We start from the raw sequence: 14,274 nt of genomic DNA, 5'->3' as shown, positions 1-14,274 counted from the left end.
TCCGAACTGGATGATGCCTGAGATGTAAAGAGGAGGGGGGGGAGTGGAGTACTCAACCCCCACAGACAGCTCCGGTACCGGATGGTACACACCCGAGGCGGCGGCCGCTGCTCCTCGGACCCGACTACCGTGGCGCCGGATGATGACGTCACCGGGCGCCTAGCGGAGACATGCGCACCGAGGGCTGCTGCACGGATGTAACTCTACGGCCGCCGGAGTGGTGCAGAGGCAGCGCACCGACGACTGTGCTATTCAACTGGCGGAGCTAATGCAGGTAGCCACGGATGGAGGGGATGACATGTTTCGGGCCAAGCCCTTCTTCAAATCTCCTGTGGCTTTCAGGCAGGGGGCAAATTTAATGGGTGTACAGAGGAAGAGGCGTTGCCCCCCACTCTCTGGCTCCACCTTGCGCAAACAACACACACAATGATGATGATAAATACAAAACAAAACAACCAAGATCAAAATATATGGGAAAAAATGTAATAATGATATGGAAAAATAAAAATAAAATTAAAATAAAATTAAATTAAAAAAAATAAATAAATAAAAATAAAAAATAAAAAAATAATAAAATAAAAAATGAATAATTAATAAATAAATAATGAATTAATAAATAAATGAATAAATGAATGACTAAAGAATAAAAAATGAAAGAATCAAAAATGAAAATCAAACATAAAAACCAAGAAATGTTGGGAGGTATAAGTTGAACAAAAGAAAAGATTGGATTATTTAAATTATTAAATTATTAAAACCTCGACCCCAACAGAATAGATGTTAAACCACAGTATAAGCGTCAAGTTCTTCGTTCAACCCATGGGGGGACAAGGTATTTAGCTTATAAATCCAGAACGTCTCTCTCTTGCAAAGCAAGGAGAGACTTTCGTTGATAGTCAGGGTACCCTTGGGTACGCACTCCACCGCCCACACCTTCAAATCTTGAACTAGACCCTTGTGATGGGTGGCGAAGTGGCGGGGGACACTGTGGGGTGGTTTCCCATTTTTAGTATTCAGTCCTTGTGCAATGGCCCTACGGTGCTCACCACCTATCCGTGTCCGCAGATGGCGGATGGTGCGGCCCACGTAGAGTAAATTGCAAGGACATTGTAGGATGTAAACCCCATATTCTGTGGAGCAGGTGATGAATTGACGTATGGTGTAACTCTTGCCTGAGGAATCGCAAAAGGAATCACGACCATGTTGGATAAAGCAACATGTGAGGCACCCTCTCTTCCTACACTGAAAAATGCCCACCTTGTCACTAAAATAGGACCTAATGTCCAAAGGCCTGTTGGTCGTAGGTACGTTGACTTTGCTGGGAGCTATGGCATTCTTGATGGTCCGTGCCCTCCTATAGACCACCTGGGGAACTACGGGGAGATGGGGACCTAATCTGGGGTCTGAGCGCAATATGGGCCAATGTTCTTCAGGATATGGGAAATTTGTCTGTAGTTATGATTGAACCCGGTAATGAATCGGGCTTGGTGGGTAGTTTGCATTATGGAGGTAGACCCAGGTGGATGGAGAGAAGATGTGTCCCTGCACTCGGTGAAGGCTTTTAGGACCAACTCCTCCGGAAAACCCTTTTCCAGGAATCTCACCTTCATGAGTTGGCCCTGGGTCTCGTAATCTTCCAAACGGGAACAGTTTCTGCGTAACCGCAGGAACTGTCCCTTGGGTATATTGGTCTTCCATGATGGGTGGTGGCAACTCTCATAGTGGAGATAAGAGTTGCCAGCCACCGGTTTGGTATGATTCAGGGTCACAATCACGTTGTCGGCGTGTGTGAGCTCTAGATCAAGGAAGACCAGACGCACGGGGTCAATGACATGGGTGAAGGACAACCCGAAGGTGTTCCCATTGCAGTGATCCACGAAAGCCTGAAAGGTATCCAGGTCCCCATCCCAGATGATCAACACATCGTCTATGTAGCGGCCATAATAGATTAGGTGTTTGGAGAAGGGGTTGTTGTGCCAGACCTGGATCTCTTCCCACAGACCCATCGTGAGATTGGCATAGCAGGGTGCAAAGCTTGCACCCATAGCTGTACCTTTGGTCTGTAAATAAAACTTATCCAAAAAGGAAAAGTAATTGTGCTCAAGACAGAAACGTGTGCCCTCCACTAGAAAGGATACCTGGCGGGAATTGAGTTGGCCATCCTTGGTGAGGAAGTGTTGCAGGGCTCGGATACCCACATCATGGGGGATAGACGTGTACAAGGAGCACACGTCTAGAGAGGCCCAATGGTAGCGACTCTCCCAAGGGTAATGTTTCAATATGTCCAGCACATGGCCCGAGTCACGGATATATGATGGCAGCTGTTGCACTACAGGTTGTAGAAACCAATCCATATATTCGGACAGGCCGCTAGTGAAACTGTTTGTGCCTGCCACAATGGGCCTGCCTGGAGGGTCCACCAGGAATTTGTGGACCTTGGGGAGATGGTAAAAGTACGGTGTGCTACAAACCGAGGGGAGGAGAAATTGGCGTTCCCTCTTGGTAAGCACTCCCGCCTTCGAGGCCGCTTGAACCATCTCCCTAAGGGCCAACTGGTATTCCGGGAGGGGATCGTGGGGGAGAGCAGTGTAGGTGTTGGTATCGGATAGGAGCCGTAAAGACTCACTGATGTAGGTCGTCCGATCCTGTACCACAATGCTCCCTCCCTTGTCGGCTTGTTTGACGACAATATTCTTATTCTGTTTGAGTGCCTTAAGGGCAGTCGTTTCAAAAGATGTCAAGTTGGACCTCTGTGAAGTAGTGTTGTCACACATGTTCAACAACTCCTTGTAAACAACGTGGTAATATGTCTCCAAGAAGGGCCCTCTTGATTGGGAAGGATAAAACAAAGACCGTGGGCGGAAGGATGTATGGATCACGGAGGGATCAAAACAGGCCTCGAGGGGTTGGCTGTCTATGTGACCCTCTTCCCAGAGGTCCCAAAGGTCCTGGAGACAGCCCGTCTCTGAAATGTCCACGGGAGGGCTAATAATGGGGGAAGGGGTGTTGTTAGGTGCTGACGGTGCGGGGAAAAACAGTGGCCGTGGTGGGCTGTATGTAGTGCCGCTGGACCGTCAGGTTCCTGATGAAACGGTTCAGATCTTTGAAAATCTGAAACTTGTTGGCTCTAACATTAGGGCAGAAGCTCAACCCCCTGGACAATAGGGACTGTTCGGCCTCCATCAGGGGATGAGAGGACAGGTTATAAATTTTGATCGTGGACTTACTGTTACCTAATATTCCTTCCTGTCTTTTTTGTGCCTGTTTTCTTCGTTTTGAACCTCCCCTTCTACCTCTTGTAGTTTTCTTTTTTCTGTTGGGCAGAGGGGGGTAGCCCTAAAAAAGGAGACGGGGAGGGCCCAGGGATGCTGGTTGGTACAGCGGGACTGTGTGGGACCCCCACGGGATCACTGATTGGGGGACCGAAGGAGTTGGACAAGGGGAGGCTATGGGAAATGGCATGGGGAGGGTGCGACCGAATGGATGGAAGAAGAGGAGGAGCTACATGGAGCGCCAACTGTTTGGGGAGCAATGTTGTTGGATGTCATGAGTGGGGGTGGTGGACAACCGGATGAAGGTACTTGGCACTGCTGTTCCTTCGGGTGCTTATTTTTGTTTTTGTATTTCCTTCTGCGATTCTTATGACTGGGCTTCGAGGAACCACTGGGCTCCCCTGGACCCATATTATTCACCTGTTTGGTGTGGACCAGTCTACAATTCCTGCTGGGTCGAGTGGGGGCCGTCCCCTGTTGGCCATGTTCGTGGACCCGGGGACCCAAAGGCCCCCTGGGAGTAAAGTCTGGACCCCCGAAGAGCGAGGCCGGCCCAGGCGGCGACTCCAATTGAAGACCCTTCCCTCGTTGTAGTCCTTAAGGTCACGTTCATATTTGTGTAATTTATTTAGTACTAGGTTATCTTCAAACTTAGTTAGGTTCTTATCCAATACCTGCCGCCATTGGGAAAAAAGGCACGACTCAGAGAAGGACTGGACCTCCAATTCGAGAGATGCAACCAGCTCCAGAACCTTGGCCAATTTGCGTTCCCGCTGTTGAATGATGAGCTGGATCCATTTGTTGGTGCAAAATTCGGAAAAGAGGTGCCAGTCATTGTCGAGATCCTCATCAAGGAAATCGCAGCTCTTCTTCACTCTGAGTCCCCTGGCGGTTATCTTAAATCAAACTATGAGTAGCCAATGGACGTTGGAAGTAAAAAGCCAAGGCCGAAACCTGGACCTTGATAGTACCCAATGCCAAGCGCTTCTCAACCCCTTTTTGTAAAAAGGCCAAAACCCTAGCTAAAGAAAACAAGCGAGGGTGCAGCTGCAGCGATTTAAACCAAGAAATGTACAATTTCCACGTACAATGATAGATCTTAGATGTCGACTTCCTGGCCTTCAAAAGGGTAGGAATCACAGAATCAGAGAGACCTCTACCCCTCAACACCTTGCTTTCAACAGCCAAGCCGTTAAAGCCAGCGACCGTAAAGCAGGATGGGAGATCGGTCCTTGAGATAGTAGATCTTCCCGCAGAGGAAGACGCCATGGAGGACTACCAACCATTTTAGCCAGCTCTGCGTATCAAGACCGCCGAGGCCAGTCTGGTGCCACCAGAATGACTGGAATGCCTTCTATTGCTACCCTGCGAAGAAACCTTGGCAGGAGAACTAGCGGAGGGAATGCATATATCAATCTGACTCCAATGAGCCACCAGAGCGTCTATGGCGTCGTCCAGAGGTTCCCGAGACCTGGCCACAAACCTCTGAACTTTCCTGTTGAGGGGAGACGCAAACAGATCCATCTCCAGAGTCCCTCATTGGGCACACAGGAGAGGAAACACCTCCGGATGGAGGGACCACTCCCCCTGATCCAACACCTGACTCAGGTAATCCGCTTGCCAATTCTCCACTTCCGGAATGTGGACTGCGGAAAGAGCCAGAACATTGTGTTCCGCCCACACCAGAATCTCAGCCACCTCTTTGGCTGCCAGGGCACTCCTGGTTCCCCCTTGATGATTGATGTAAGCCGCGGCCGTGGCATTGTCCGACTGGACCTGAACTGGAGAGCCGCGTAACCGACTCAGCGAAGCAGGCAGAGCTTGATCGCCCAAAGTTCCAGAATATTGATCGATCAGGAAGACTCTTCCGTCGCCCAAGTCCCCTGGGCACAGAGCTTCCCCAGCACTTCACCCCAGCCTGACAGGCTGGCGGCCGTGGTGACCACCGTCCAAAACACCACCAGGAAGGACTTTGTGAGTAAAACAATGCCCATGGCCGAGACCCTGGGGAACCGCATCCATAGACGCATCACACAGGAACACCAGAACCTGGATCACCTGGTCCAACAGTTCCAGCTGTACCGGAGGAACAGTCTCAGGGTCCAAGGACTCCCACAAACCCCTAATCCATTCCGTCACCGCCTGTTAAACTAACACAGACACAAAAAACGGTTTCAAAATGGAACCCGCCAGCACATGAAGATGGCAGGAAAGGAATTCCACCCGCTTGTCTACTGGATCCGTAAAAACTGGGGAATCCTCCACAGGCACAAGGGTAGATTTGTTCAATCTTGAAACAGGATGGTCCACTTTAGGTGGCACCGTGCAACGGTCGGAGATCTTTTCAGCAAAGGGTACCGGCGTTTAAAGCTGTTCGGCACCACTAACGTGCTTAACACGCCGTTATTGGTCATTCACAATATCGTGAAAGGTGTCGGGACAAGGGAAAACCCTGTCAGCTTTTGGAGACTTCTGAGAGCCAAAAGCCACCCGAATCACTGCCGGCGTGGGCTCATCAGCCAATTTTAAAGTATCCTGCAGTGAAATAATCAGGGCTTCCACTAAGACGCATTCCCGCGATGCAGCTGAAGACAGGTCCTCTTCACCATCTGACTGCGAGAACAGCAACCCCTCAGGTAGGGGGGCATCCGGGCAACCCCATCAGCCTCTGATCAGAGGAAATCTCCATAGAAGGAGAAGGAGAAGGCAGTTTTGGGCCATCAACCTTTTTCATGACTAAATCAATTTTAGTCACCAGGCTTTCCAGGGCTGCTGAAATCGCAGCAAGGGACTGTGATCCAGCCTGTCCGGGAGTTGCACAGAGTGGGTCTGAGGGTAATTGCACAGTTTGGGATACCATATAGCAATTTTCAAAAACTATGTAATGTCCCTTTAAGAGCACCGATCGCGGTATCCACCACCGATCGCCGCGGTCTGCAGGGAACCCCTTTAAACCAAACTGACAGCAGAAAGTTCAAGGATATGCCCACAGGGACCCAAAGTACTGTACCACCTCAGACAATCCGTCCTCCTGAATCCTTCAGCAGCATGGAGAGAAAGGCAGGAATTGACCTCGGCTCAGCAGCAGGAAATGACTACACAGCAAGTGATGTCTTCTGAATAAGGTTACACTGCTGAGTGTAGCACCAGGGCTACACAAAGTTGGATGCCCATACAAAACAATAGGAAGCTACAGGGAAAAATGGCTGTCCCATACAAGTCTATAGGGAAAAAAAATCACATTGCCCACACTTGACGGCGCCCATGACGAACCATGTGGCTATGGACCAACACATGAAGGCCTCAGAAACAACAACAGATACCAGAAAGCCCAAGGTACCATGTGTTATATTCTCCGTGTTGTGAGAGACACAGGACTGGAACAACGAATGTTTATTCAGGACTCACTGTACACGCCAACATGCATTACAGGACAGCTCTGTATATATCAATACATCTCTTACATGTGTCTAAGATGGCCACTCTGCCCCTTGACCCTTGTCATCACTCCTGGGTGGAGCCAGCCTTAAAGTAACAGTAACTATAATAAACAAGAATAAATTGCGCTAGGACATAATTATATTAAAAATATTAAAAGGAAATAATAGAAGAGTCCATGAAGGGCAAATGAGAAGCAGACACAATGTCCTCTTGGTGAAGGATAATCAGGAATTCAAAATAAGTTAGCCGCGCTCAGAGGAGATACAAAGTTCCAAACCGATCCCCTTAGTGAAGATAAAAGCGAACTTGTGCTGTCCACCAGGAAGGTATAAACATGCAGCCTCTTACCAGATGGTCTAAAGAAAACCGCATTCAATCAGGGTAAACCAAAAGAAGCAGGCATCTGTCGCAGACCAACAGGTGAATCCAACCAGGTAGCATAGATACCAATCATATAAAAGTGTTTGTCTAGGTGAATGGACCCAACATATAGAGTAGTTCCTCGTAATAAAAATGAAATAACAATATCATTGCGCAGACATCCTTAAAAGGGCTTTATTAAACATAAAATGGAACTCTGCACACAGGGTACTCACATTACATCCAAAGATAAAAAGGCATATAATGAAAACAGCGTGTGTCTGTTTCTCATCCAAAAATATGGCCGACCTCCAACAGCATACCAGCATCATGTAGTTAGGCTCCTCCCAACATGTTTTGTCACACTTGACATCAGGGGGCGTGGCCACAAGATACCAATCAAATGTTTTATATAGGGGCTATGCTGGAAGTGAGTGGAGGTCGGAGGTCATGAGGTCACCAATAATAAAAAAAAAAGTAATATATGGGAAATATAAAAACTTTAATGCCCCCCATAGTGTATAAAAAAACAAATAATACGAGGTGGCACTCGGGCAAGAGCGGAGCCACAAATAGCCGCTCTGCCCGGGAATCATAACCGGAAGGGACGTTCCGCTGTACCGGACCTCGTCACTGCGTTACCCATAATAGAAATAATTAAAAGTTGCGGATACTTTGAGTGTACCCCCATAGTGTATAATTAAATAGCCAATATGAGGTGGCGCACGGGCAAGAGCGGAGCCAAAAGAGACCGCTCTGCCCGGAATTCGCGACCGGAAGTGACGCTCTGCTATACTGGAACTCGTCACTACTTCACACATCCCCGGAAGTAAACAAGCGGAGCCACAGGGCAGGACATGAGAGGACACAATCAATCACAGAAGATGTTCAATCAGCCCCGCCTACACATTCGTGACCCCATACACTGTGTACAAAAGCACTTCCAGGCGGGGTGACACCAATCAACTATTTAAAAAAACGAAATTAAAAGATGGTGATAACAGGCAACAAGATGTGTTTGTAAATGAATACCCACACATGTGTATAGTGTGAAACACGGGCAATGTCAATAAATAGCCCAATATTCAACACTATTGTTATAAGTTATACATAATTGAAATATATAAAAATTATGGGGATATAAATAGAGGAGGGACTATTCGCCCAATGATTATATCCCAAATGTAGCATAAATTGATGCAATTACCATGAATATGATTGCATCAAAATTATGGTAATAAAAAGGAGGATAAAAAATGCCGGCCAATCTACTTGACAAGAGACATACAACACTGCCACAATCAATAAAAATGATGTTGATAAAAAATCAATAAATATAGAAAAACAAAATACAATATTCAGGAATAAACAAAAATCAGCTATTAATAAACAAATTTATATCCCAGTCCACATTTAGGCCAAAAGGCCTATAAGATTTAAAATCAAATATCCATCTTGTCTCAAGACGGGAAATGCCTCTCCTAATATTGTCACCTCTCCAATGGGGACAAAACTGTTGAATGGCCATAAATGATGTGCCAATAGGATTCCTACCATGACAAAGGTCATAATGCCTTGAAAGGTTATGTTTGGGGAATCCTTTTTTTATATTGGCAATATGTTCTTTCATGCACACTTGGAAAGCGCGCACAGTGCGGCCAATATAATGTAGGCCACACGGACAAGAAATTACATACACCACTTTCTTAGTAGCACACGTAAGAAATTGATCAAAGTCATAGCTTTTTGAAGTGACAGACTGAAAAGAGGTGTATTTTCTGCTTTTAAGTGAATTTATAGAACATACTGCACACCTTTTGCAAGGATAAAATCCTTTCAATTGACTAAAGAATGTTGGTTTCTTTGGTGTGGTGACAACGTTAGGAGCAATCTGTAAACGAACTGGAGGGACACCTCTAAAGGTGACTTGGGGTCTCTCAGGAAGGAGAGGGCCCAAAACCCTATCATTCTTGAGAACATCCCAATGTTTCCTCATGATATTCTTAACCACATGGTGTCGAGTAGAAAATTAGGTAAAAAAAGAAAACTTAGATGAGAAACTACCTGAAATTCCATCAGTGTTTTTAGGCCGCAAGGCCAACATCTCATTCCTATTTTTCGCACGCATCCACTTCCTGTAAGGCCAGATCCAAAGATTCGGAGGAGTAACCCTTCTCCAAAAATCTGAAATTGAGTATAATCGGCCTCTTTTAGGAAGTCCTCCCTCAAAGTACAATTCCGTTGTGGAGTCACGAGAATTGGCCCTTAGGGATAGCATTTAACCAAGGGCCATAATGGCAACTTGAGATGTTAATGTATTCATTTCGGTCTGAATCCTTAAAGAATGTACTAGTGACCAGTCTCTCACCATCTGCCTTGATATTGAGATCTAGAAAGTGGATCTGCATGTTACTAGACTCATGTTGTAATACAATGCCACGGTCATTGGTATTAAGCCATGAGATGTAGTGATCCAATGAAGAGACATCTCCATGCCAGAGGAGGACGACGTTGTCTATATAGCACCTCCAGAGGACCAATTCGGGTCTCCTGTTGGTATAGACGACATCCTCCTTCCACTTGGCCATGAATAAGTTCGCCATACTGGGCGCGAATTTCGCGCCCATTGTGACTCCCCGGCTTTGCAAATAATAATTACCTTGAACCAGAAAAAATTATGTTTCATTGCAAAGTCTAGTAAATCCAGAATGAATTTCTGCTGTGCTAGAGGGAGGGTAGAGTCTTTGTTCAGATAATATTGGACAGCATCATACCCATGCACATGTGATATTATGGTATACAGGGATGATACATCCCCTGTTACCAATATGTAATCATCTCTCCACTTAATGTCCTGTACTAAGTTAATAACCTGAGTTGAATCCTTAAGGTAGGAAGGGGACTTCACTACCAAGGGTTGTAAAAATTTGTCGATGTATTGTCCGACCCTCGATGTAACTGAATTAATGCCGCTGATAATTGGGCGGCCAGGAGGACAAACAGGGTCTTTGTGGACTTTGGGTAAATAAACAATTGGAATTCTCAGGGCTGAGGGAATCAAAAAATATTTCTCTTTCTTAGTCAAAATGGATGACTGATACCCAACATCAATTAATTTAGACAGTTCTTTTTTATAACTGGAACTCGGATTACCCAGGAGAGGAGTATAAGTAGATGTATCCGAGAGGATTTTTTGCATCTCATCTAAGTATGATTGAGTACTCAGGATGAGGATGCCACCCCCTTTGTCTGCCGGGCGAACTATGATGTCATCTCGTTTTTTTTAAAAGTTCCAAACCCATTTTATATGTTTGATTTAACTGAGGTTTTTTAATTTTTTTTTTTGCTCAACCCCCCGTTGCAGGAAGGTCAATATCCGAGCCACCGAGTAAGAACGTGGAGGAACCCCGAGGGACTCACACCACGCGATATAAGACTTCCATGTGCGATAATAGATCTTTCTGGAAGTCGCTTTCCTCGCTTTAATCAGAGTAGGAATAACTGAAACAGACAAACCCCTGTCCTTCAGCACCTGGCTCTCAACAGCCAAGCCGTCAAAGCCAGCGATAGTAAAGCAGGATGGAAGATCCTACCACCCAGCTGACGAAGTCTATGACGCCATGCGTACGGGGGAGGAGCCTGCACATCATCACGTCGATTCCCGGAGACCACAGGCAGCGTTTGATGCTATGATAAGTCCGCACTGCTGAAGTGCTTTGAAATGTAAGTGCGATTTCACCATTTATGATTTAATAAATAGCCTTAAAATCAGAGAGCACTAGATCTTGCTTTTATTTTTCCACACCGATGCCATATAAACCTGGAGGGACTATCAGGAGGCGGTGATGGGAAGGCAAACCAGACTGCAGTGATTATCCCAGAGTGTGTATTGACTCTCAGGAGTCTGTTCCTAAGGTGAGCTGCTAATCTGTCACTAGTCACTAGGAGCACCTGGAGTGAAGCATGCAGCACTTTTGATCACGTTTGTGGATGAAGATTTTTTGATTTTCTTTCAGTCACTATTTTCACTGAGGATTGGGACTGTTAATATTAATGATTTTATAGTCACGGCTCAGAAATTGATTTATCACTTTAGTATCACAGTTGATGGACTGATTTAGAGCTATTGTGATAACATTTTGTACACCAAACATATTTATTTATCTCCAATGAAAGACTTGGCGCAGCAATATTATTTTCTTTAAGGATGGAAGATCGGTCCCTGAGACAGCAGATCCTCCCTGAGAGGAAGTAGCCAAGGAGCGTCCGCGACCAGCCTGACCAAGTCGGCGTACCAGGCCCGACGAGCCCACTCCGGAGCCACAAGGATGACTGAATTCCCTCCGCCTCTATCCTGCAAAGAAGTTTCGGCAGCAACTTGAGAGGAGGAGAGGCATACAGCAGCTGATACTGCCCCCACAGAGCGACCAGCGCGTCTGCGGCGTCCGCCAGAGGATCGGGGGAGCGGGCTACAAACCTCTGCATCTTCCTGTTGAGTCGAGATGCCAACAGATCCACGTCCGGGGTGCCCCAATGAAGGCACAACTGGTGAAACACCTCTGGATGAAGAGACCATTCCCCTTGATCCAAGGTCTGACGGCTGAGAAAGTCCGCCTGCCAATTTTCCACGCCCGGAATGTGAACTGCGGAAAGAGCCGGAACAAACCGTTCCGCCCAACGAAGAATGCCGGCCACTTCCACGGCCACCAGAACACTCTTGGTGCCCCCTTGGTGATTGACATAAGCCACGGCCGTGGCATTGTCCGACTGAATCCGAACCGGGCAGCCCCGAAGATGCTCGGTCCAGTGAACCAGGCAAAACCTGATCGCTCTCAGTTCCAACACATTTATCGGCAACCTGGATTCTTCCAGGGATCAGAGCCCCTGAAGAGATAGCCTGCCGAGAATCCCTCCCCACCCGGATAGACTGGCATCCGTGGTGACAATCGTCCAATAGATCGGAAGAGAGGACTTCCCCTGACTGAGCATCGGAGACCGAAGCCACCAAACCAGAGACTCCCTGGTCTGCTCGCTCAGCCGGATCCGATTGTCCAGGGAATCAGGATTCCAGTTCCATTTGAGAAGAATCTCCTTTTGGAGAGTCCGCATATGAAACTGAGCCTGCGGAGACTCCGCACAGAGGAGGAGGTCGTCCAGGTAGCCCAGAACTGATATGCCCCATATGGGGCCAAAACCTTTGTGAAAACCCGGGGAGCAGAGGCGAGACCAAAGGGTAACACCCCAAACTGATAATGGTCCTCTCCCACAGCAAAGCGCAGAAACCGCTGGTGTCCTGCGTAAATGGGAACATGAAGATAGGCATCCTTGATGTCTATGGACGCCAGAAAATCCCCCTGATGCAGGGAGGCCACCACTGTGCGAATGGACTCCACTCCTTGTTGCATCAAGTCCTGCACTGCCCCCAACAGAGCCATTAGGCGATCCGGGGACAGTTTATATTGGAAGGGAAGAACCGTACCGGTGGAAGCGATCGAAACTCGATCTTGTATCCCGACCGTATGACCTAGTGAACCCATTTGTCTTGAATCCTGGAGAGCCACAGGTCCGGGAACCGGCGAAGTTGCCCCCCCCACCCCTGATATGGGTGGGGGCGCACCTTCGGGCTGAAGCGGTCTTATCCTCAGGTTTGGAAGGACCGTATTTTTGCTTACCAGACCAGGGTCTCTTGAAACCCCCCGGGGGGGCTTTGGAGGGCTTCGCCTTGTCGCCCACCCCGGAGGAGCGAAAAAACTTCTTGTGAGCTGAAAAGGAAGGTCCCTGTCTGCGACAAGGTTCCTTACCCTTATTAGCCTGTGGTAGAAAGGTGCTCTTGTCCCCAGTGAGATCCTTGATAATATCATCCAAGGTAGCACCAAACAGGCGATCGCCCTGAAAAGGGAGATCAGTCAAGGCTTTTTTGGAAGCCTGATCCGCCGACCAGCACTTCAACCATAGCATGCGCCGGAGGACCACCGAGATCGACACAAGCCCCAGCAATGGAGCAGCGTCCAGCGCGGTGTCACAAACAAATTGTAGCCCCTGCACCATTTGCTCCAGCAACTCCGCCACGGCAGGGGGGAGACTTCTCCCCTCCAGGTCATGGCGTAACAGCTTGGCCCATTCCGTCAACGTCTGCGAAACCAGAGCAATGGTAAACACTGGCCTCAAGGCCGACCCTGCCAGGGAGAATATATAACGGGACACAGATTCCGCCCTACGATCAACTGGATCCTGAAAGGACGGGGAATCCTCCAACGGGATAACAGTAGCCTTATTTAGTCTGGAAACCGGCGGATCCACTGAAGGTGGCACCGTCCATTTTTTAAGGAGGGACTCTTCAAACGGGTAGCGCCTAGCAATCCGTTTGGGCATCCCAGGGGGTCGTTTTGGACGGACCGACTCCTTCTTAATGATATCGTCAAAGCATTTGGGAAAGGGAAACACCTTCGCCACCCTGGAGGGCTTGCGAGTGCCACAGGCAACTTCTGTATGAGCTGCATCCGCAGGTGCAACCTCCAGTTTTAGGGTCTGCCAGACAGACACAATCAGTGTGTCCACCAGTGCCTTGTCTTGCGCTATGGCGGAGTCAGAAAGGTCATCCTCACTATCAGAGGAGACGGGGCGCGAGACAGCAGTCCCAGAGGAGGAACCCGCAGCAGCAGCGACTGGCTCAGGATCAGAATCTGAGGCATCAGATGAGACAGGGGTAGGTGGGGGTCGCTTTTTAGCCCCCTGTCCCTGACAGGCCACCTCCACCCGGGACACAAATGACTCCAGGACCGCTGAAAGCGCATCAATGGTGAGCGGAGAATCGGAGGGCCCCGCGGCCACCTCGAGGGGATCAGGTGGGGACACATGTCCAAGGCAACACCAGGGGAACCCGTCAGCAAAGTATGACAAAATTGAAAAAACACTTTTTTTTTTTTTTTTTTTGCAAAATGTCACCCAGCGCTACAGCGCCCCTCAGACTGCGTGCCTCGAGACCCCCCCGCAGAGAGAGAGAGAGAGACCCCCTAAAGGCTCACCACACGATGCACCAGAGTTCAAAAGGACTGCTTTCAGCGTTGTCTACATGACAAAGAAGTCCTGTGGAGCGATCTTCCCGGGTCTAGGGAGGGGCTCCGCCCCCTCACATGCCCTCAGTAACTCCCATAGCTGCCCAGCTCTGCAAACAAAATGAGCTGGGTGTACCAAGATGGTC

The sequence above is a fragment of the Pelophylax lessonae genome (genome assembly GCF_965119305.1).
Source record: "Pelophylax lessonae genome assembly, chromosome: 6".
Taxonomy (NCBI): Eukaryota; Metazoa; Chordata; class Amphibia; order Anura; family Ranidae; genus Pelophylax; species Pelophylax lessonae.
The sequence above is the reverse complement of the archived record's forward strand: the minus strand, read 5'-3'. Positions refer to the sequence as shown.